Source organism: Nycticebus coucang, chromosome 11, assembly GCF_027406575.1.
Source record: "Nycticebus coucang isolate mNycCou1 chromosome 11, mNycCou1.pri, whole genome shotgun sequence".
In the NCBI taxonomy this organism is placed as follows: Eukaryota; Metazoa; Chordata; class Mammalia; order Primates; family Lorisidae; genus Nycticebus; species Nycticebus coucang.
The window spans coordinates 65,552,200-65,578,787 of NC_069790.1; the positions used below are offsets into that span (position 1 = coordinate 65,552,200).

Consider the following 26,588-nt stretch of genomic DNA (forward strand, 5'->3'; position numbering starts at 1 on the left):
ATTATTCACAGTAGCTAAGATATGGAAGTAACCCAAGTGTCAGTAGATGAGCGAATAAAAACAAATGTGATGTACTTATATACAATCGAATACTCTATAGCATTGGAAAAAGATGGAAATGCTGATGTTTGGGAACAAATACACACGGAGGACATTATGCCAACTGGAATGAGGCAGGTACAAAAAGATAAATACTGCATAATTTCATTTATATGAGGTCAGACAATTAAATTTGTGAACTCATCCTAGAAAAAGTGCTACATATCTTAACCACTGTCACTTTTGAAGTACTCTCCTTGGCCATCTGGTGACTGTAGTAACATTCAGCAATAAAGTATGTAGCACTTTTTCTAGGTTGAATTCACAAAGTTAATTATCAGAGCTCCCATATGGAATCTAAATAAATTTATCTTATAAAAATAGAGTATAAAAAGGTAATCACCAGACTGAATTTTAACAATTTTTTTTCAAGTTTGCTTATCGGCTGCTATGGCAGTTTAAATTCTCTAGAGTCACCATCCATGTAAACATGAAAGAGGTAAAGTCTCCATCTTTCTTTAAGGCTGCATAGTATTCCATGGTGTACATATACCACAATTTATTAATCCATTCGTGGATCGATGGGCACTTGGGCTTTTTCCATAACTTAGCAATTATGAATTGGGCTGCAATAAACATTCTGGTACAAATATCTTTGTTATGTTGTGATTTTTGGTCTTCTGGGTATATGCCCAGCAGAGGGATTACAGGATTGAATGGCAGATCTATTTTTAGATCTCTGAGTGTTCTCCATGTATCTTTCCAAAAGGAATGTATTAATTTGCATTCCCACCAGCAGTGCAGAAGTGTTCCCTTTTCTCCACATCCACGCCAACATCTCTGGTCTTGAGATTTTGTGATATAGGCTAGTCTCAGTGGAGTTAGATGATATCTCAAAGTAGTTTTGATTTGCATTTCTCTGATGATTAAAGATGATGAGCATTTTGTGCTCACTTCGGCAGCACATATACTAAAATTGGAACGATACAGAGAAGATTAGCATGGCCCCTGCGCAAGGATGACACGCAAATTCGTGAAGCGTTCCATATTTTTACTGAAAAAAAAAAAAAAAAAAAAGATGATGAGCATTTTTTCATATGTCTGAAGGCCGTGCGCCTGTCTTCTTCAGAGAAGTTTCTCTTCAAATCCCTTGCCCAGCCTGCGATGGGATCCCTTGTTTTTTTCTTGCTGATGTGTTTGAGTTCTCTGTGGATTCTGGTTATTAAACACCTGTGGTACATCTTACAGGGGTATTTGCGAAACTTGGTAAATGTAGAATGTAAATGTTTTGGCACAGTAACTGAGATAACGCCGGAAAGGCTATGTTAACCATTGTGATAAAAATGTGTCAAATGGTCTATGAAGCGAGTGTATGATGCCCCATGATCATATCAATGTATACAGTTATGATTTAATAAATAAATAAATAAATAAATTCTCTAGAGTCCCAAACATAGGGGAAGTTTGCATCCAACTAACTTTTTCAAGGGCCATTGCTGAACGCTCACAAGAAAGATGGGAAATGGGGTCTAAAGAATAACCTTTTTAGAAATACAGGCTTATTCGTCACTCTGTATTCCAAGGGTGGAGTAGGCGAAAAAAGAATGAAGTGAATCTCTCCAGTGTTCTAGGCATTACAATGAGGGTCAATCAGTAAGAGTCTACTTTCAGGGGAAACACAGAATATCTAAGATTATCTTTAGGGTAACTTATTATTTTTTATTACAATTTAACAGAATATTCTATTTTTTTCTAAATTTTCTGATTTAATACAATGCTAGTGTATTAAACTCAGTTAATATGTCTATAAGAAGCCTAGTTGTGGGGAAACTAAGAACTAAGCCAAGATACAACCACTTGGTCATTGTAATATATGTTAACTATTGACAATTAGAAATGGTGTCTATAGAACAGGGCTTGCTAGAGAACTCTGTCTTGTCTGGCTTCTCTCACTTCTTCAATCTCTCTCCTCTCAGTTTGAAGAAGTTTGACTCCAGTTCCACAACGATAGGAAAACTTCTTTAGATACTGTCTCTGTAAGAAAAAAGGAAACTTATCCATAAGTATAACTGTCTTCTCAGGAACATTGCAAAGAAGAATGTTCATTCTTCTGTGTACCTCAACTACCTTGACATGCACATATGAATGTGGAATCTCTTAAGAATTGTTCTGTATAATAAAGGAAGTGTGTGAAGAGAAAAGAAGCAAGAGAGAAACCAGTGTAGAGGTACTAAAGATGGCTTAGCCTTTGGGCTTCATTATATAACTCCATTCAAAACTCAAAAAATTCAGTAAATCTGCCAAAAAAAAAAAATGCGTGTTTTTGTGAATATTTTTTGAAAGAGAAATTTTAAAGGGAGGCAAGTAAAATACGTATGAGCTGCAGCTCATGTTCCAGCCTCAGCAGGAATAGAACAAATGTAACACTTAGAAAGTCACCACCAAGAAGTAGAGAAGACCAGCAGAATGGAAGTGTGGGAGAAATTTGCAAAACATTTGCAGGGAGATTTGGGCTTTCATTAAGCATAACACTGCTTGAGAGATTCCAGGAAACTTTCTCTGGATCTTGTGTTCAGTGAGGCCACCTGCTGTCCTCACAGTTCTGTTCCCTTTCAGAATTTCCCTTTCTTATACTAAGGAAAGTTGAGAATCCTTCACTACCCTACAATATTGCCACTTCAGTTACACAGTACTCCATCATGTAAGTTGGTTTAAATACAAATGTGTAATGTTTGGATAATAAGCAAGATCATGGATCACAGCCTAAGGCCAAATTTGCTAATAAAATATCACCAATACTAGAATCGGATATAGAAGTAAAGGTTCAAATTTGAAGACCTTTAATAGTAAGTGTCACTGAAATGATTCTAGAAGTAAATGCTTGAATTGTAGAGTTAGAAGAGTAAGTTTTAAGGGCCATTTACTTGACATGTAATCGAAGCCTGCATAGCTAGTGACGGAACTTTGTCTAAGAAGGAAAATACATATCTGATCATGAGATAATTAATGTCAGGATTAAAGGGACAACATGGAGCCAATACAGGTCTTAATAGTTGTAATCTAAACCAGAATGGAGCTGATATGGGTACCTACATTGTGTACCCATAAACTTTCTTTTCTTTAATTGATGAGTATTTTATTTCCTGAATTAACTTTATTGTGCATTTCTCCTATGATTTACAAAAAAACTTAAAACATAGAACTGATAAATTAAACTGAGAACCAGGTTTTTATAAACACAGCCAAAATGCAAGAAGACTCTTGCCAGTCTACACCAGCCTTTCCATTTTTTTTCTCTTGCAGACCCACTCTCGCCAATAGTTTTTTGTATGAAAACCAAAAGGCTTAGAAAAAAATTATCAGAGGGCGGTGCCTGTGGCTCAAAGGAGTGGGGCGCTGGCCTCGATACTGGAGGTGGCGGGTTCAAACCTGACCCTGGCCAAAAACTGCAAAAAAAAAAGAAGAAAATCATCTACTTCAACAGCTTCATTTTATAGCTAAGGAAATTAAAACACTGGAGATTCAAACAATATTCTACTTAGTGGCCCATAATACAGGTTTCCCTGTTCCCAATATATTAGTGACTAATGTTGCTCAAATCACCCAAAACCATCTTAATACTCCCAGATTTTATCCCACTAAAGAATAAAAAAAATATGAATTATTCTGAAGTATGTGTATGTTGTGTTCCATGAATAGAATTAAGGAACATTATCAGTAAATTTAATTTTTACCTTTTTTTTTTTTTTGCTGTCAGTGTAAATCTTACACATTGTGATGATTCCATCTTAGATTTCTATTTGTAAGGAATTTAGTGACATTCATACGTGTAATTTAACCTTACAAATAGCTGATTTTTCACTATCCAAAAATTAATGCATTAACTATGAGAATAATTGTACTATTATTTTTATATTTTTCTGTCTCAGATTACTAGAAGCACTGTTTTCAGTTAGCAAATATTTTGTATGATTTTTGACTTTAGACCAATCAATGGCCCACCTTCTCTCATCCCCCTCTTTCCCAATAAACATAAAAGAAATAAACAAATACATAGAAGAGAAAAATAAATACAAAGAAGAATAATATGCAGTAGCCTACTTACTTGTTTTACTCCTCTTTTCATTACTTTTTTGCTATAAATACATGAATAGACCAATAATTGGAGAGAGATGAGCTTTGCACTCTGAAGATAAAAGTTCCTTAATAAATTACTGATTTAGAAGGTAGACGATATGAAGCATATTCAAAAGTTACTACACACTGACCTGTGATAATTATAATTATGGTGGTGCCTAGTTGGAATTACCTAATTTATCAGTGTGCTAATTGCTGTACCAGAAAGCATGGCATTAGTTTATGATTCTTCCAGATACTGCAGAGATTCTCTGAAATTTGAAACTTCATGGCAGGCTAAATAATTGACTGATTGTTTAGTGATAATACATTTTCTTGGGGCAAAATCTGAGTTTATGAAATAACAACAAATTAAATTTTTGGTCTTCACCCCTAAAAAATGTTATTCTTTCCCCAAAATGAAAGTATTGTGCAACTATTACAATTAAGTAATAACCCTAAACCCTTCATATATTTCAAGCTCAATAAAGAATGAATATAGCATTCTGGCAAGATAATAAATGAAACAATAGGAGTAATTAAAATAAGTTATAAAATAATTTCACATCAAGTCCACGTCAATGTAAAATCAAAAAAAGGATTATATTTGTACTCTGAATAAAGCAACCCTATATAGATAATGTATATTCAATAGATACTTAATGAATGAAAGAAATCTATTGTGTGTGTATTCTTATCACCAAGAGTTGGTCTGAAATATTTTCTCTAAAAAAAATCCCTCCATTCCTTGGAGAATAGCTCATTGTATTTTACAGAGCAAGAAAAATCAAGGTGCAATATGTTCTTGTTGCCAAAAATCTTAAAAATTATTAAGATTTTTGAAAGGGCAAAGGATCAGCTGATAGATTCTGACACTGTGCAGGTTGTTACAATTTGAACATGAAAAAATGTAAAAATAATTGCACCTTATTTAAGTATAGGGATGTTTTCATTGGCTGTTGTGACATTTTTACAACTGTTGAACACTTTGGATCAAAGAATGAAAGCAAAAGACAGTTTAGAAATGGGAAGGAGTAAAGTTCATCAAAGTGAAAGTTCATTTTTTTTTTTTATTAAATCATAGCTATGTACATTAATGCAATTGTTGGGTACAATGTGCTGGTTTTAGATATAATTTGAAATATTTTCATCTAACTGGTTAACATGGCCTTCATGGTATTTTCATAGTTATTGTGTTAAGACATTTATATTCTACATTTAGTAAATTTCACATGTACCCTTGTAAGATGTACCATAGGTGTGATCCCACCAATCACCCTCCCCTCTCCCCTTCCCTTCCTATCCGCTTTCCCCATATTCTTGGGCTATAATTGGGTTATAGGTGTCATATGAAAGCTATAACTTGGTTTCATAGTAGGGCTGAGTACATTGGATAATTTTCTTCCATTCTTGATATACTTTACTAAGAAGAATATGTTCTAGTTCCATCCATGGAAACATGAAAGAGGTAAAGTCTCCATCTTTCTTTAAGGCTGCATAATATTCCATGGTATACATATACCACAATTTATTAATCCATTTGTGGGTCAATGGGCACTTGGGCTTCTTCCATGACTTAGCAATTATGAATTTGGCTTCAACAAACATTCTGGTACAAATATCTTTGTTATAATGTGAGTTTTGGTCTTCTGGGTATATACCTAGTAGAGGAATTGTAGGATCGAATGGCAGATCTATTTGTAGATCCCTAAGTGTTCTCCAAACATCTTTCCAAAAGGAACATACTAGTTTGCATTCTCACCAGCAGTGTTCATGTGTTCCCTTTTCTCCACATCCATGCCAACATCTCTGAAAGTGGCCCTGGGTTATCTGTGTCATCCTTTTTTATCTGGCCTCTCTTTCTTTGTGACAGTGTCCTCTTCCTTCCTTTTCTTACTTCTCCTCCTTATTCTTCTTTTCTTTTTTAATTTTTTTTTTTTCTTGACCAATGAGGATGCTGTCTCTTTCCTGCCAGGCAGGGGGTGTTTTTTACCTTAGGCCAGGATGTGTGTAGTGTCTAAAACCCACTGTGGGCCCAAACTATAATGCACAGTGTGCCTGCGTTGTTTCTGTATGTTTCTTAGGACAATTGTGTTACCCTTATCTTTATTATTATTGCAGTATGTTCTCTTAGTATCTCCTTTGTTTACATTGTTTATTTTCATTTTTTTTTTCTGGTCATGTTTCATTTTTCTTACACTCACATTCTGTGAGGCCTACAACTACCTTTACCTAGTAGTGTGTTTTCTTAGTATCTCATTTACTTTTACAGCTCGTTTTACGCCTCTTCTGCTCATGTCTCACTTTCCTACCTATGCTAACAACATTACAAATAGAGACATTGTGAAAGAGAAAGTCCCTTGATTATTTACAGAAAGGTTAATGAACCGTAATCTTTTTCTTTTTCTTTTTCTACTACAATACTAAGTTGAAGATCACTTAGACTTTGCCAACTCAAATTTTTCTGTATATACAAAGTCCTTTGAGAATTAAACCTACTGAGTGCTGATTGGCATGTGGACAAGAAAAATTTATCTGTGGGTGGGGGAATCAAAAGCAACACAGGAAGTAGCAGAATGAGCAATGCCCAGAACTCATAGAAAGCTGGGAAAGATCTTATATCAACTGGACAGATTATAATGATGTCAGAAGTCTCTCCTGAATAGTTTGTCTTCTATTGTTTATGGAAATTTTATTTGCAAGAACTAAAAACTTGACACAGTCCAATTGCCTATCAACTGTGACTGAAAAGGTATATTAGGATAAATCAATGCAATGGATTCTATTCAGTAATAACAGGACCAAATTACGGATACACTCAACAATATGGATAAGGCTTAAATGAGTTAAGCCAATGAAATAACCTAGACACCAAATAATGCAACTGTCTGAATCCATTAGTGTAGGATTCTATAGCACAGAAGTACAGTGACTGAAACAGATCAATGTTTGAAAGAAGTGGGCATGATGTTAAGCAGTTAACTGCAATGAGGTACAGGGAAACACGGGGCCGGGGGGTGTTCACATAACTCAGCAGATACATCAAATCTCACCAAATTGCGTACTTAAATAAAATTGGTTATTTTATTGCACGTAGATTTACCTCAATAAGCTTGATTTTTGAAATTATAAAATATTAAGTACAGTATTTATGTTAAGTGACCAGTTTTAAACAGTAGTTACTAAGTTGGCTTGCCATAATTTCATACATGCATCTAATAATGAGACAATGAACCCAAATGGATTGAAAAATTTTCTTACTTACAGATGGTAAAATTATGACACCTGTTCTTTGGGCCCCAGTTCCCATAGATGCCATTTTGAGGGCCAGGAATGGCCTGCATACATAGCAGGTTGCGTTACAGGAGGGGAACTTCAATATTAGAAGCATCTGATCTTATGCACGCCTGCTAGTAAACTTGTCCTTTCTCCCTTTTGGAGAAACACTGCCCTTTTTAGTTGGAGTTAAGCAAATCTCTCTACAGAAAGGAGAAATGTGTCTTTATCTTTATGCCCTAGAAATGTCTCTGAGGAGAGATACGTCTGTACATTTTTCTGGAATGGAAATATATCCAAGCAAATTGGCTATACTACCCAGATGTAAAGAGATCCAACTATTTTCCCTTTGTCATTTATGTCTCATTTTCTATGAATCAATACTGATGGGCATTTCAGTTTCCCATCTATGTCCTCACACAAGTGCATTCTCAGTTGGGTAACAGATATGAAATAAACATTTGGAGGTCTAGATAGCTGATGTGTGTCAGCTATATTTACCAGATACTGCAGTAAATATGGCTGATAGAAATAGTGTCCGCCTCTGTGGAGCCTGCTGGCCTGCAAGTTGCACTATATTTATAGAAAGAGAAGGGACCACTTAGGCTGCCAACCCACTACTCCAAAATCCTAGAAGATTAAAAGAATTTCATTCGTAGACATTATTACTAAATTTAGTAGTTTTAATTTTTTTCTGTTTGTTCGAATTGCTTAGAATAAAATCCTTTTTATTGCTATTGGTACAAGGGTGGTAGAAAAAAATTCAGATTACTAGATTCTTGGTTTATCATTGCTGTTAGTGCTCCCTTCTCACTCCCAGCTCTGTGATTGCTGCTCCCTCCCTCCTGGATGGATGGCCGAGGAGGATTAGGAAAGGTCAATATGACACACAAGTGCGGTGTCATCCATAAATTTATCTGATGATCATGTGCTCTGCTTCTTCCAAAAATTTCCTGAAGAAAAACAGTTAACATGAGTGATAAATTAACAAACCATTAACCAAACTACTTGGATAGAGCAGAGCATCAAAATGTAGCTAAGATCTAGTTGATGTTTTCTATTTTTGTCTACAGGATTTTTTTTGTCTAGTTGCTTTGTTGAAATACAGATTTCCTGACACAGTGATGATCTATCAACCTTTGGACTCTACATAAAATTCATAATTTCTACAGTCCCCCGATGCCTTAATTCTAAACATTTGAACATTTTTGCCTCAAATTTTTGAGACTATTTTTTCTCCATGATTTTTTAAACATTTCTAGTTTTCTTTACTACTGCTTTGGCTGCTGATATTAAAAGTTGAAACAGAATGTAAAGTATCCTAATTTTGTTTCTGAAAATGTTACACTAAGTAGGTTAACATTAATTATTTGGGCTGTTTTATCTAAGGAATTACTACAGTGAGGTTAAGAAGTGTTTCAGTTTCCTAATGTTGTATTTATGTTTTTGGTCTCAGTGACATTAATGGGAGCTGCTACTTTTAATGTTATGAGGAAAATTAATTAAACAATTTATGTTAATCTGACAACTGCAACCTCATTATGAAAATGCCACGGGGTTAATATGGTAAAATACGAAATGATGAGCTTCATAGAGTGGAAATATTGATTAATCCACCTTTTAAGGTTGATTTAAAGCTAAAACGGGCATGACTGTACCATGGTCAAGGTCAATACCGTTCTTATTAAAAAATGACATTGAAGCAATCATTAGAAATTGCTTCTATGATGCATGATTTTTGATATTTCAAAGAATTTTGGGATTATCAAAAATCTAGATAATCTCATAGCTTCCTATTACAGCCTTCTACTATGTGTTTCTTAAAATCCAGACATGGTTTATATTAGTATAGAGTATAAATGTCTTAACACAATAACTAAGTAAACGAGATGAGGTATGTATTAACAATGATGTAAGTATTCCTAATTCTATATGAAATGAGCACATTGTACCCCATAAATGCATTAATGTATACATGATCTATGTGTTTATGATTTAATAATGAAAAAAGAGTCTACTAAAGATGGATATGGAGAGCTACTTGTTGGTGGCAGTTAGCTAGGAATGTTGATGAGTTTCTTGCTACATGAAGAAGAAAAAAGGTGAAAGATTATACTGGTAATATGACCTCAAAAAGTACTATAAGACAGAGCTACATTAAGTATTATAAAAAATAAAATAAAATATTAGGCATTATTCGATAATTTTGTATACATTCTGCTATTAAAACATACTGCCTGTTTTACAGAATTATCTAGGTTCACTTCTAATCCAGAGAAATTAAATATTTCATGTAGTCAGTTTTATATATGTAAAATATGTAGGCCTGTATGTTTAACTTATCTTCTGCATCCCTCAGTAGACATTATCTATCTACTGATATACTTTGAAATATACTTATAACTTTCCCTTAATATATGATATCATTATGATGATGACCATAATGCCAATAATTTTATTGTTTGGGAATCTGCTATACATGGGGTTTGGTTCATATTTAGCATGATAATCAAAAATTTTTAAATTAATGTTATCCTATTAATTTTTTCAACCATTCAAATAAGTCTATGTGATTTTGTGCTAGAATTTATTCTAGGAACTTTATATAAATTTACTCTCTTAATATTCATCAGAACTTAGTACAATAGGTACCATTGTGTTTATCCTTATTTTAGAGATAAGGAAGTTAAGGTACACAGAAGTAAATTAATTTTCCTAAATATATTATCTTTTAGTTGGTATTGAAAAGATTTGATATTCTAAAGTCTTGTTCAATCACTATTATAATATACAGAAGCACTAACATTATGAGAGGTAGTAGAACTGATAACTGGCAGAGAGAACAGGTGATTTGCATTTCACATCTGATGTTTATTCTGAGACATATGCTCATTAAAAAGAGCAGCAAGGAAAGCAGAACAAGATGTCAGACTAGAGACATCTTATCAACTACTGGCAGTAGGACAGGGCAAAATGGATGTCAGCCAAATTTGGCTGGGGGAATCTACCCAGAACTATCACTCTGGGGGCACGGTGAAGCAGTAGGGGACTTCAGGAGCTGACGAGGAGGTCTGGAGCTGAGGAAAACTGACATAGAAGGCAGGTGCTTGGTATGAGCAGAGGCCAGCTGGATGGCAGGCTATCCCACGGAGGACTGGGGACAGGTAAGGGCTGTCCTACAGTATTTGATTTTGAACTGGGCTGCTTGCTGGAGCAGCAAGTTCACTTAAACAGCTTCCAGTGGTGTGGGTGAACATGGAACAGGGTGGTTTCCCACTGGTTTTCCTCCTGGCAGGGTGGAAATACCATTATGGGAAGGCCATGCATGGGGAGAAACAATCTGAGGGGTCCTACTACATGGCCAGCTCTCATGGGCTTGTTGAGCTCCATTGGCCATACTTGAGGTGAGCTGAGCACCCTGACACCCTCTGTGAAACCTGCTTTGTTGTCAGAAGGCACTGAAGGGACTCCTGGGAAGTCTGGTGGGAGCATTGGGACCCCAGTCTCATGGAGACTGAATGCTGATGAAATGAACAGGCCTAAATTGAGAGCAACCAAGTCAGGAATACAGATATGGTCTCTTTTGAAACTAGAGAGTGGCTTCTCACTGCCATGATATAAAGTAAATCCAGCCTGTGTTCTCTGTCTCCTAAAACCACAGGACACTTGGTGTATAGGGCAATATGTTTTTTATATATTATACACAAACACACACACACACACACACATATATGTGTATATATAAATGCACATATATGGTTTTACATTTTTTACTCCTTTTTTCAATTTTTTTCTTAATTTTTCTTTTCTTTTTTCTCTATTATTGTTTTTGCTTATTTTTTTGTTTTTGTTTTTGTTTTTGGTTTGATTGTATTTTTATTTTTTTCATTTTTACTTTTTTATTTATTTATTTATTATTATTTTTTTTTTTTTTGCAATTTTTGGCCAGGGCCGGGTTTGAACCTGCCACCTCTGGCATATGGGGCTGGCGCCCTACTCCTTTGAGCCACAGGCACTGCCCATTTTTATTTTTTTCAACAGCAAGGGTGTCTTCATTTTTGTAATGGTTTTTCAGCCCCTTTTAGTCTTTCCTTCTTTTTTTATTTCTCTCTTTTATCTCTCCTTTGGTAGACATTTCTACTTTTCTCATGTCACCTTTCCCACATGAATTTCTCATACAACAGCAAAGATAAACCTTTTTTGCTCTTCTTTATCTTACGTAATTGTATTTTTAATTTTAATTATCTATTTTTATTATGCTTTTTACCTTTTATTTCACTTCCCTGAGGGCATAGGGGTCATAGCATTGGTATGGCTGAGGGGTCATGGCATGGATTTGGCTCAAAGAGGCCATGAGCTAATGGTATAGGGAGTCCTTCTAGCTTTAGTCTTTGGGAATAAGGTATTGGTAGGTACCCACCATGACATACTACTGCTTTCTTTCTACATTTGACAGAGGTGGGGTCTTGCTTTTGCCCAGAATGGAGAGGAGCTCCTGACTTTGAGGTGTACACACAACCTGGACCCCCAAAGTCCTAGAACTGGGGGCATGGTTAAAGCACTCTCCCAAACATCACCATTTCTCCTACTGTCCTTTTTCTCTCCTTTCTTCAATTCTTTCCTTCCACTCCCTTCTTTTCTTTTCTTTTATCTTTTTTTCTTTCTGTCTTCAAGCTCTTTACTCTTATCTACCCCAATTTTGTCAAGCATTTTCCACATACTTTTTTCCCTAGAATTTCGTTGTTTCATGCCTTAAATTTAAATCTTTTGTCCACCAATAATCTATTTTTGTCAATGGTGAGAGGTGCAGGTCCAGTTTCAGTTTTCTACTTGTAGTTAAACAGCTCTCCCAGCACCATTTATTAAATAGGGATTCCCCTCCCCACAAGCCCCACCCCCAGTGCCAGCTTTTGTTTGGTTTATCAAAGTTCAAATGGCAATATGTGGCTGGGTTCATCTCTAGATTCTCTATTCTATTCCATAAATCAATATCTCTGTTTTTGTGCCAGTACCTTGCTATTTTGATCACTACAGACTTGTAGTATAACTTGAAGTTTGGCAACGTCATGCCTCCAGATTTTTTTTTATTTCCAAGAATTGTATAAGCTCTATAGGGTTTTTTTCTGGGTCTATATGAAACAAAGTACTGTTTTTTCAAGTTCTTCAAAGTATGACATTTGTGCTTTCCTGGGGATTGCACTAAATCTGTAGATTACTTTGGGTGGTGTGGACAATTTGATGATTTTTCCCAGTTATGAACATGCTATATTCTTCCCAGTTATGAACATGCTATATTCTTCCATTTATTAATGTCTTCTGCTATGTCTTCTCTCAGGGTTTCATAGTCTCTTTATAGAGATCCTTCACATCCTTTGTTAGAATTCCAGGTATTTCATCTTTTTTGGTGCTACTGGAAAAGCTATTGAATTTGATTTTATTCTCAGCTTAACTGCTATTGGCATATATGAAGGCTACTGATTTGTGGACATTAATTTTGTATCCCAAGACACTGCTATATTCCTTGATCACTTCTAAGAGCTGTGTAGTTAAGTCCCTGTGGTTTTTCAGGCATAAGATCATGTCATTTTCAAAAAGCAAGAGTTTGACCTTCTCTGTCCCCATTTGAATATCCTTGATCTCCTTCTCTTAACCTAATTGCAATGGTTAGGACTTCTAGCACTTTGTTGAATAACAGTGGACAGAGTGGGCATTAAACTAGTGTTTTTAAATATGTTATTTATTTTAGGTGTACCAAATACATATTTTATGTGCTCCTTTCATAATGCCAAACTACCAGGTTTCTCTGTCTTTCTATTCCCTGTGGTAACATTTCTTAGTGACATTCAAAATTCAAATGTGGGTCAATACCAGTCCAAGTCCCATCTTCTACCCATTTATTTTCTTAAAAATTTAGTTATTAAAGAAATATATGGTGAGGGTTTCTAATAGGATAGTTACAACTTTGATGCACAAAACAGCAGTAAGTTTTGCAGTGAACACTATAAGGTACAATTTTTCTGCTTAGCATAAATAATTTTTGGAGGAACAAAGGTTCTTTTATTTACTTAATCAAATTTGTTGGCATTGATATATAAAAAAAGAAAACTCTTCTGGTACTATTTTATCATTTCCTTTAGGGCCTAGTTTTTATATCATTCATTCTTAGTAGAGTATTTTAGGGATAGGTTGAAGTAATAATAACAGAATATATTGAAAGGTGAGATGTCAAGTTAATCACCAGTAGTCACATTTAAAAGCAAATTCTTTTTTGAACAATGAAGAATCTTAAATAATCTGCCTAATCATTAGTATATAAAAATTATTATAGAAGATAAAAATCAGCCTTATCAGGTATATGTTTTGAATATAAGGTATTGATCAGAAGATATATTACAATAAAAGCAAAAGGTTAAAATTAACTATTGTCTTTTCATGAGGAAGATAGCTATGGATATGTAAATGATTCAGTTTCATTAAATTATCTTTTTCATTTTTAATAAAAAATCATCTGCAAATACTTCTTTGTGTGGAAGAGCAAAAATATGAGTTATTATTTGAATTCCAAAGACAACAAATAATGAATTTGGGTGTCTGAAATAAAATTCTAAATAGATTTAAGAAACACCTAGATTCTGTTGTTTACATTTCGACAGTACACTCGGGGAAATAATATTTTTGGGGGTGTGCTCGTAGAGTTGAAAAATTGTATTTTAAATTATATGTTAGGTTTCCTTTTCAATCACAGCAATCTCCTTTATGCCTCTAGGCTTGTTCTTTTTCTAAATAGAAAAAATAAAAAGAGAATTAAAACTTATTGAATAATTAAAGCAGAAATAATACCATTTGAAAAGAGTTCAGTATTTCTCCTTTGATGATGAATCAGGATAGATAGTGAATCTTGCTGTGTAGTAAACTTTACTGTTAAGTTTTATTTTTTAAAAAGTCACCTATATATTTTATGTTGGTAGGGTTTTAAAACAATAATCTCCATCTCATCATTGTCCACATTATAAGAAAGAGGATAAAGCATAAAAAAGCAATACAGCACTTAGTGCATAGGGTGGAAACTGCTGGCATTCTAACTGTACTTTGCTGATCTATCTTATCAGTTATATTTTTGCTACCCCAGAAGAATTGGTTCCACTTGGTGAGCATTCTACCTCATAGGTAAAAGTAGTGCCAGCATTCACTTAAATGACAGTCGTCTGGGTATTATTTTCTAAATACCGAAATGGGGCTCAAAGCCCAAAATACATCCATTGCCTATCAGTGATATTTGTAATTTATTTACAGACTATAAACACTTTCATAATTTCTTTCTTAGAAACATATCAAAAATGTAAATAGTACCAAGACATTTAATATATAATTCTAAAATAACACTCGAGATAAATGGGAGCTTCTGCCCTGAAAATATAAACAATAAGAAAGCAAAGGAAGAAACACTAAAATGCCCTCAGAAAGACTTTTGAAAAGGGTGAAACTAGCTCCAACTAGTCTGATGTCATATTTAGGGCTAACAGTGTATATTTAGAGAATAGAGAATTTCTTGTAAAGAATTATAACAACTGGCTGGCACCTGTGGCTCAAAGGAGTAGGGCGTCGGCCCCATGTCGGAGGTGGTGGGTTCAAACCCAGCCCCGGCCAGAAGTACAGAAAAAAAAAGAATTATAACAACTACTCCATTTCTTACAGGTATAAAGCCTTGTTTCCTTCATTAATTGTCACAATCTTAGGAAATTACTTTGCAGAGTCACCTTAAATTTCTGAGTTAACTGAAGAGATCTATTTTAAAGCACTAAATTCACTGCCAAAGACACGAGCAAAAATTTTGCCACTTGAAAATCTTTGGTTTCTTTCTTTTCTTTCAAAATATATTCTAACTCATTCTTTCTATGCTGTTAAGCTTACTTTTATTACTGCTGTTTACTACTCTTATTCTTGTTCTCAAAGCTTTCATAGTATATCTTGCACATATTTATTTCTTTGTATAAGGGAAATTCTTGAATCTAGAAAAGTATACCAATAACCCAAGTATATTACTAGCAACTAGAAGCACTGTTTTAGAGGAAAACATTGAAGAGATTTAGGTGAGGAAACTCCCCCCCACCCAATTTCATTCTCAAAACAAATAGTGAAAATTTGTGAGATGACAGAATGAGAGACGACAGAAATATCCTCCTTATTTTACATACTGTGAAAACAACTATCAACCAGAAAAGCTCATATTTGGTAAATCTAAGAGAAAAAAATAAATTAAAAAAATCTTATTAACAAACTTTAGCCAATGAAAACCCACCCCAGGTGTCACCCTGATAAATTCTTCTCAAACTTAATAGAGAAGTTTAAAAATTGCCATTTAAACCTCTGAGAATGAAAAGGAATATTTCAAGGTTTATGATGAGAAAATCAATATGGAAAAAAAAATCTGATTCCTTTGATTACATAGCTAAGGATCTGATGGCTGTATTAATAATGCCCTTTTGAGACTACGTCTTCTTCAATTTTACCAGCAAATATATAGTCCAAACCTATCCTTTTAGTGGCAGTTAAATTGAGAATTAATTATTCTAAAATAACTGGTTTTTTACTGACAAGTTTCCTTCCATTATTACTACCAAAATTTAACAAATTGAAAAAAAAATGCTTTTATTATCAAGAATAGCAATGGATGCTAGGTCGGTATACCAGGACACTGAATAGAAGGTGTAAAAAGGTAAGATTCGGCTGGGCAAGTGGTGAAATGAGTTCATTTTAATTCATGTGTCTAATAGTAAGCAATGTTAGGAATGAGGAAATTCAGTAAAAGATTTTAGAGATGAGGATTAAAGATGTTTGGAATGTCATCTTTAAAGATTTTAGAGATGAGGATTAAGAATGTTTTTATAGACATTACAAGGTTTTCACCTCAAACTTATCTACACATAGCAAGAATTAATTGCTTAGGTAAGAAATAAGCACTAGATTTCCGACAGGAATATGGTGTAGAATTTCATCCCACTCCTCCCCTGTAAATTTAAATGCTTTATAGCAAATGTTGGGGACTTGGTCCTCTGATGAAGACAACCAAGTGCTATTTACAAAACACAAATCATGTTGATAAGGTTTAGCTTGCAATGTGTGTATATACATTGCCAATATGCATCTGGACACTTAAGTGCATTTCAAAAAGAAAATAGCTGGGTGACCTTAATCTATATCAAAGAGGAATCATTAGCTCTTATCCTCATTCTCTTTTCCCTGTTAATACTCATCCTCAATTAACTGCCATTTTGACCTCTGACACCACAGGTTAGTCTGGCTATTTTTGAAAATTTTGTAACTTAAATCAGCTAGCATGCAGTCTTTTGCACATCGTTTCTTTTGTTCAATGTTATGTCTGTGAAGTACATTCAGGATGTTTATTGAAAGTGCTCTTTAATCATTTTCCATTGCATGAAATTATAGCAAAATATGTTGATCTAGTCTACCTGGATGGACATTCAGGTAATTTCTTATATGGAGCCAAGAAATACACTCCCGCTGTGAACATTATTGCACATATACATATATATTTCTTCTTGATTTATACCTAGAATTACAGTTACTGGGTAATGCTTGTGTTCACTTTTATTTGATGCTAGCATACAGCTTTCCAAGTCCTAATTTCACCAGCACTGGATCTGTTGCTCCTTATCCCTATCAATCCTTGCTATGATCAATCTCTTTCATGTAAGCCATTCTGATATGAATCAGACTGTGAGATCAAACTGTATTTTAAATTTGAGTATCTCTTATGACCGAGATAGAATACTTTTAATAAATTTTATTGTTCATTTGTATATTTTCTAATGTGAACTGCCTACTCATGTCTTTGACTCAACTTTCTTTTAGGTATACATATTTCATTTTGTTACTACTCAAAAAACCTAGTAAACCAACCTAGCATCCATTACTATTCCATTACTATATTATACATAATATAAAATTTACTCCTTTAACTATTTTAAGTGCACATTTTAGTGTCAGTAAGTACTTTTACAATGTTGTACAACTTTTACCACTATCCATTTCCAGAACTATTTTCTTATTCTAATAGAAACTCTATATTCATTATAATAATTCCTTATTCTCTCCTGCCCTCAGCCCTTGCTTTATTTTACTTTTTATCTCTTAGAAGTTGCCTATCCTGGCTGCCTCATACAAACAAAATTCTTTTAAAAATTTGTCATTTTGAGTCTTGTTTATATTACTTAGCATGTTTTTACGGTCAATTTATGATGTAGCATGTATCTGTCTGTTTGAATCCCTGCTGGCAATTCTTTTGGGCATATACCTTGTTTTTAAGTTGCTCTGTTATATGACAACTCTGTGTTTTTTTTATTAAATCTAACTGTGCATATTAATATATAGACTATGTTAACTAGTTTGATGTAAGCAACTCTGTGTTTAACTTTGAGCAAATGTCAAACTTTTCCACAGTGGCTGCACCACTTTACATTCCTGCCAGCAAAGTTAAAGGGTTACGACTTCTTTCACACCTTCGCATCGACACTTGTTCATTTCCATTTTAAAATAATAACCATCCTAATGGGTGAGAAGTGTGGGTTTGATGTGTGTTTTCCTAATGCGCAGTGAAGTTGAACATTTTTTCATGTGCTTATTGACCATTTGTGGGTAGGGTGGTAGACAGGGTCTTCCTCTATTGCCTAGGCTGGAATACAGTTGCATCATCATAGCTTCCAGCAGTCTCAAAGTCCAGGCAGGGCTCGAGGGGTCCTCCTGTCCCAGCCTCATGAATTACAAGCTCATGCTACCAGTGGTGGCTGTGTGTGTGTATGTGTGTGTATGTGTATATTGTGTGTGGATGGGGTTTTGCTATGTTGCTCAGGCTGGTTTCAAACTCCTGGCCTCAAGTAATCTGCCCAACACAGCCTCCACAAATTTTAGTGTATTGGCAATATAAATTACAGTAAAAGCAGTATTACTAGAATTCATCACAATATGATAGACTCATGTTCGAAAGTCCAATGGCAGTGATTTCAAAAACAGAAATAAAAGTCAATGATTCCTTAAATTGAGGAGTAAAGCTTTGTGTTACTGTTGTTACTATTAAGGTTAAATGTTCCATGCTGTTCTTTTTTTTAGAAACATCACTAATCATAGAATAAAAAGTTCCATTATAGGAACACATAATTGCTAATTTGGAAAAGCATATTATAGAGTTAATATGCTCAATCAGTGAAATTTAAGAAAAACAAAGAGCTTAAAGCTATCATCTGCAGTCCAAAATGTATAAAATGTATATGTTCCTTACATGCTGTAAGCATGTAGAATTAGATTTTTTAACTTTAAGATATGGAGGCTTCAGAGGCATATGGTTAGATTTAGGTTTAGAAATAAGAAAAAGTCATTGTGATGGGGGGCACAAAAATTGTGGCCTGTCTATGAACAAATTCCCTACATTTGAAGAAGAAGAAAAAAGTTATAAAATGTATGCAGTGGTTGTATGGGTGATCACTGTATAATTCTTTCAACTGTACTGTATGTTTCAAAAATTACTTAATAAAATATTGGAAATTTTAAAAAAATAAATAAGAAAAGATAGTTTCTGAATACAAAATCATAGAGTTCCAAAAAAAAAACATTAGAAAAGGAAACCACATAACTCTGAGCTTCTGTCAGCCAGTTATCAAAAACTCAGCCAAAGTTTTTAAGGTGATGAGAATGAGAACATTCAAGTTTAGAAATCATTAGGGCTAAGAATAGGAGATCCAAGAAGCTGATGACAAGGACCCATCATGTAAAGTTCATAATTATAACAACAATGTGACAACTGTGATTTAGTATTATTAATATGAAAGCATATTAATAATAACAGAGGCTTTCAAATATCACAATTAAAGAAACCAAAAAGAACAGTAAAAAAAGTAAAACTGAGTCTACATAAAATAAAGCAAGAGAGGAAAATGTTATAATTTTTTTTACAGGATTATTCTCAACATAAACCATTTAAAAATAATAAGAGATTTGTAAATATTTGGAAACCAGTCTACATTAGCTTACATTACAATATTTTGAGTATTTTAACTTAACATGAAAGTGTCATTTTTTAAGTAGTAGAAATTGTCTCCTATCTTTATTTTTCTCAATTATTGGGTAGGGAAAGCAGTAATATGAACACTACGAAATATTGTTAGCCTCCAAATAGGAAGAGTTCATTTAGTTATCTTAGTTCTTTACATTGGGCATCCAATAAAAATAAAACACATCTCCCAGGTTATATCAGTGTGTAATTGCTGACAGTAATTTCTAGAATTCATCGTGGGTAATAATAAACGTTGTTAGGATATTACTGGTCACTGTAAAACTTATAAATACCAATAATATTAGCAGTGTTTGGTTTAAATATTGACAATTTTATTTTAGAAGAAAAGAAAACTAATGATGAAAGATAACAGCCTACAATGAAAGTGAGTTTTTCATTATAAAAGCTCATAATAAATTAATAGTATTTTAGAATAAATTTTATTATTCTTTCCTGTCCATAGCCAATTACTTTTCATACTACTTACTATCTGGTATGAGTTTTCTAAAAATAGGCATAAAACATACCATAATTCTCAGAATTTAGGGAGTTTGTACATTATTTAATTTTAGGTAAAATAAAACACATTTTCCTTAGTGAAAACATCCTTGGCTAAGTTTTGTTTAATATATTGAAATTTATAGTTAGGTGCTTAGTTGGCTGTTAGAAATCTTTGGGCACTTATAAAGTTTCCTTAATATTGCCCTCAACACTCAAAGACAATTTGATAATAATGAATTCTTTTTTAAACATCTACTTTTGAAAATCACATAAATTAGATATTCTTCAGTTCATTAAGTCTCCACTAGATAATGTATTATTATTATCATTTTCATTAAATCATAGCAGTGTACAGTAATGTAATCATGGGGTACAGTGTGCTGGTTTTATATACCATTTGAAATATTTTCATCAAACTGATTAACATAGCCTTCACGGCATTTTCCTAGTTATTGTGTTAAGTCATTTATATTCTACACTTAGTAAATTTAACATGTACCCTTGTAGAGTGCACTGTAGGTGTGTTATTCTCCATCCACCCATCCTCCCCCTCCCCTTCCTCTCCTCTTTCCCCTTCTTCTTGGGATATAGTTGGGTTATAGCTTTCATATGAAAGCCATAAATTAGTTTCATAGTAGGGCTGAGTACATTGGATACTTTTTCTTCCATTCTTGAGATACTTTACTAAGAAGAATATGTTCCAGCTCCATCCATGTAAACATGAAAGAGGTAAAATCTGCATCTTTTTTTAAGGCTGCATAATAGTTCATGGTGTATGTATTATTATTTCATTTTATAGCAAACTGGGCCATTTGATAAAATTTGAAAACTGTATTATTTGTTTATATCTAACCAAATTGACAAACTGTGATTAATGATTTTTAAATTTTATTAACTGAAAACAAAACTTCTAGTAAATTCAAATGCATTTCGAAGTGAACATGCAAAATACCTGTACACAGCTTAGTAATTTTCCCCATACATAAAACAGTTGATGGTAGCAATATAGAAATCTACACAGTTGGTAGAAAATTATGCAATTGGTTTATCTTTTCTATGTATGTCCTGTGGATAAAAGTCATGCTGAAGTTTAATTGAAGTAGAGAAAAGCTAGCTTCTAACAGAAGCATTTGTTTTACTTATTAAAATGGTGCTGATTAAAAATTTCATTTATGAAAAGAAAAGTAGTAGCATGTCTAGATAAAGGAAGGTTTATTAAAATTATCTTTTATAGTTTTGGTCCAGTAACCATTCAATCAATATAATTTTTAAAATTATTAAATAGCTCCATTGTAACACAGTAGCCAGATTTTTAGAACTCCTTTATATTTATTGAAATGTAGTGTTAGAAGGAAAAAGATACAGGAGCTGTTTTTGAAGGCAAAGCTTATCTTTTCTGTTCTCAGAATAGTTTGGAATAGTTGGAATAGAATAGGTTTTATAGAGTAATTTAACCTTTTGAGATATTTAATTCAAAGTACACGTAAGGAATCTGAAATTATTTCAATGTCAGTTCAGACTTTTATAAAGAATTTAGACTGTCATAGAGTAGCCATGTAATTAAAACTAGTTATTAATTTATAGATAATTAAATATTATAAATATTTCAATAGTCTTTTATAACAAACTCATATTCCTGACAATATTATCTAATACATAAGGTCAAACCTTAGTTGATTCTTCAATTACCATACCATAAAACATTTGAGATGATGGAAAAAGTTGGCCCCTAAACTTTGGTCAGAGTAACTCCAAAGTTAGTTCACCGTCATATTTTAATAAAATAAACTGAAGGAATTCATTACTTCATCTGTTTTTTGTTTTATAATTTTGAACTGTAATTTTACCATTACTGCACAAATCAATAAATAAATTATAATTTTGAATATGCCTAAATCTAATAGTAGTTTTATTCATAATTTCTCAAACCAAGAACAACCCAAATGTCCACAACTAGTAAAAGAAAGTGTGGCACATCCACCGGTTGGTACAATTAAAAAGAGCAACTTACCGATACATGCAGAATGGCTGGATCTTAGATGCATTTTTCTAAGTGAAAGAATATCTGAAGATTAATGCTGTATGATTCCATTTATATGACACTCTGGGAAAATAAAATCTTGGGAAAGGATTGCCAAGGATTGGGGGTTAACTGTAACGAGTTGTCAGCTGAAAAGTAGCATAGAGATTCGGGGTGAACCCACTGTTCTATACAAAACTGTTCTCATCTCTACACAACTCTATGGATCTGTCAAAACTGACAAAATAATAAACCACAAAAAAAAATTTTTGTGTTAATTTTGGGGGGTAGAATATGGATTGGGGGTTGTGACAAACGAATCTAAGTATATTGCAATGAATCACAAAACTTAACTGAAGAAAATGTGAAAGAAGTAACCTGACCTATGTAACCTGGCAAAACACTATTTTCACTGGACACTCTAAAGTGAAAGAGAAAAGTCTGCACCAAGCCATTGTACTCTAGTTGGTAAATTTACTTCCCACAGGAGTATGATTAAGAATGACAATCCCCTTTATTTGTGTCATAGGAAATAATAAGTAGATGAAGTATAGATGAAATTAGCTTCTCACTATAGGAAGAAGCAGCTATCATTAAAGTAAAGAACAGGGAAAAGCCCATGATTAACACTGGGGTGCTGAATTGTAGGTAGTTGTGTGGCAGTAAAGACTCATGAACATATCTCAAAAATATTTGTATATAGAGAGAAATAAATATAGGTGCGCATGTGTGTGTCTGTGTGTGTATGTGTGTGTGTGCATACGTGCATGTAAGAATAAGTTAGTATATGTACATATATGTCCTGGCTCTATCCATCAAAAAAAGGTAAGACCTAGTGACAGGGCAGTAGTGCCAATGAGCAACATCATTCTCAGATCTTGGTTTCTCTGTACCTTACTGCAGAAGGGCTCCAGAGCCAGAGCAGGAATAATGCAAAATGAATAGGAAGCCTGGGGCATGTTGTGGGGGCAGATAGTCCAAAGAATGAATGACTCAATCACCAACATGAAAGAGCTCTTACTGGCCAAAGTGGAAACAACATAAACAACAATAGACGTAGTTATAGTATTGTATCATAATCCAAGAAATAATATAAATATCTTTAATCCGTAGCAATTTAAATAAATTCTGAATTAATAAATAAATGTGGATAGAAAAATGTTATGTCATTAAGTATGAAATCTCCATTTCCTTAGGTTCTAAGTTGGACAGTTGATATGTGTATCTCTGACATTTCACTTTGACACTTTTATTATTATTGTGAAGATACATCCTCATTCTTTGAAACACACATTTTGCCTGGTGGTTGTCTTTCAAATGTTTTTTTTGAGCACTTTTTGTGAAACCATGGATAAGTCAAAAATCCATGTTATTTTCAAATACAAGTCCCGCCCTGGAACCAATGCAGCGCTGGCAACTTGAGATATCAAGGAAATGTTTGAGAAGGATGTGGCTAATGAATGCCTGGTAAATTGATGGTTTGAGAAGTTCCATTACAGTGATTTTAATCTGGAAAATGAGCCAGGTGGGCAGCCTGACGCAAGGGCGGATAATGGTGAGTTGAAAGCTGTAGTAGAAGTGAATCCATCTCAACCTATCAGTGAATTAGCAGCAAGGACTGATGTTGCTATTACAATAATATTGGACCATTTGAAACAAATAGGCAGTGTAAAGAAGCTGAATAGATATGTTCTACATGAATTATACCAATATTAGGAGAGAAATTGTCTTGAACCTTGTCTTTCATTGCTGTCATAACAAAAAGGCAAATCATTTCTGCACTGTATTGTAACAAGTAATAAAAAATGGATATTTTTGTTGTTGTTGTTGTTTTAGCTGGCCTGGGCTGGGTTTGAACCCACCAGCCTCAGTGTATGTGGCTTGTGCCACACCCACTGAGATACGTGCATGACATAAAAAAAAAAAAAAAGGATTAGTTTTTGACAATCACAAACATTCAGCATAATGGCTGGATAAAGTGCCAAAACCAGACCAAAACAGAATATTCATCCCCCCCAAAGCTAATAATGTCTATTGGTGGTCCAGGGCTAATATTATCCAGCTTCATGAAACCTGGTCAATCGATTACAATGCATGTCTGTAGCAACCATTTGATGACATGTTGAGAATACTTGTTATTAGGCAGCTGAGACTGGTGAATAGAAACAGGCCAATCCTCTTATAAGACGATGATCAAACACAAGTCATTCAAACAATTCTGCTCAAACTACAGAAGCTGGGTTTGGAACCTCTCTGTCATCCACCATATTCACCAGGCCTTGCACCAACAGACTACCATTTCTTCCAGCCTTTGGACCACTTTTTGCAAGGAAAAATATTCAATTCTCAACACACTAGAAAATGCCTTTCTTAATTTCACTGTGACTCACTCTCCAGGCTTCTTTGCTTTTGGCATACACAAACTAACATTAAGATAGCAAAACTATGTTGATAGGTTAGGCACATATTTTAATTAATTGCAGTGCCCATTGTTCGAAGTACAATGAACCACGCTGGATTAAAAAATCAGACTTTTCATATTTAGTGAAATTTTTAAAAGATGGATTCTAAAATACACAGAATGAAAGACACAGAAAAATTGCCATTACAGTACCATCTATAGATGCTACATTAGTGGGTGAAAATTTAAGCAAAAGCAGGATGCTTGAATATTTGCATAGTATCTTAAAACAGTAATTACAAAAAGAAAAAAGTAACTTTATCATTGCAGAATCCTGAAAGATGCCACTTTAGCCACGTTAGCCAAAGATGCCATCTTGGCCACTTTAGCCAAGAGGTCATAGTTAATATTATGAGCAAGGAATATTGACATCATTGTACTACTAATATGAAACATTGAAAATGGCATATAACCTCTCTACCTGTAATGTATAGTCTCAATCTCCCAGGAGAAAAACAAGGTGAAACACAAACTGAGGGATATTCTATAAAATATCGCACCAGTACTTTCAAAAGAATCAAGGTAACGAAAGACAAAGGCAGTTACATAGCAGCCTGGAGTCATCGAGGGGCCCAGACAGAACAACACAAGGCAGTGTCCTGGATCCTGGGAGAAAAAGATTAGTGGAAAAATGGATGAAGTCCAAATAGTTATACTTTCATTAATAGCATTAGTTATGATAAATATTCTATCATTATGCAAAATGCTCAGTAAGTAGAAACTGGACGAAGGGTGTATAGAAAATCTCTACACCGATTTTGTAACACTTTTAAAAGTCAAATTGTATCAACAGAAAAGTTTTAAAATCCTCTTTATGCATATGAATATATTTTTGTCTCACATATTAACAACAATTTAATTTAAATGAACTATATTGTACAGGCTCTCTGCCATTTCTGAGCAACATCATAAAAATATCTATAATAAAGTAAAATGGAAAATGTTCCCTTTTCCACTGTAGTTACAATCTGCCAGAATAATGTATTAGTGTGTTTCCATTTTCTTCCCTCGTTGATAATGTGGTCATGAATAGGGAGCTGCCTCATATTTGGAATATTAAAGACTGAGGGCTGTGCTTCTTTGACCTTCTCCTTAATCAAAATGCTGTTCGGATGGCATTTTCATTCTATATCTAATGTAGATTACCTTCTATAAAACCTGACACTTTTAATTGAGTAGACAATCAAAAAGTGAATATTAATTTAGGCTGATGCCAAATTATGTTATACAACTTCTTCATGTTTGTGTAACAACTTATTAGGATCTCAGAAATGTGGTCTACATCTCTCTTTCCTACTTTCTGGCACTTTACTTATTACAAGTTATTAAACTATTGGTTTAGCGTGCACGCTATCTGTAGTACATACTAGAATGATTGCTGTCAACATAGTTGCTTAGTCATAAAGTTTACAATTAATCAGCCCTCTGAATATTTGTTAGAAAAGGACACTTGCAAATACTGACAATTATAAAGCAAGCTCAGTTAAGTTTAGCCATACTTAGGGGAATTGATTTGGAGTTATAGGGCTCATTCTGTTACTGCAAATTTGCCACACTGAATCCCTGTAGAAAGTTAAGTGAGAAATGAACTATGGACAGTATTTACTAGTTTGTTGAAATATATCTACACTGAATATCCAATCTGCATTATGCGCTGCCGTAAGTGATGTGGTTTGAGTAATACAATAGATACAGTGTCTGTCCTCTCAGAATTTATAACTTTGAAAGGATAAAAAAAATCCCACAAATAATAACAATATGATGAAAGCTAGCAAAAGGAGAAGAGAGTGAATCTTTAGCAAAGTTCGACATTGGTAATTAACTTAGTTTAACAAGTCAAAGAAAACCCTCTCATACCAAGGCATCACTCTATTTTTGTACTTGTAAGTTTGTTATAGGGTAGAGTCTGCTTTATAGTATTATACATAGTAATAGCTTGTATGACCCAATTTGTAGAACATGTGTCCTGACACATCTATCTGTTCACCTACCAGGATTTTTATTGGGGTTTAAATACAATTGATTAAATCACTGTCCAGTTTAATCCCTCCTCTTCCCTAGAGGTTGGGCTGGCCCAAAGCCCAACTGTCTACCGACAAGGTTTATCT

At 34.0% G+C, this 26,588-nt stretch overlaps 1 non-coding gene and 1 pseudogene across 1 annotated transcript; both read left to right on the top strand.

Annotated features, from left to right (window-relative positions):
- Positions 1-985: 985 nt before the first annotated feature.
- LOC128560457 (U6 spliceosomal RNA) lies at positions 986-1,092 on the top strand. Its single transcript, XR_008372957.1, has one exon. It is a non-coding gene; the product is annotated as a U6 spliceosomal RNA (small nuclear RNA).
- A 17,709-nt stretch (positions 1,093-18,801) lies between these two features.
- LOC128560639 (uncharacterized) lies at positions 18,802-18,878 on the top strand (annotated as a pseudogene).
- Positions 18,879-26,588: the final 7,710 nt, after the last annotated feature.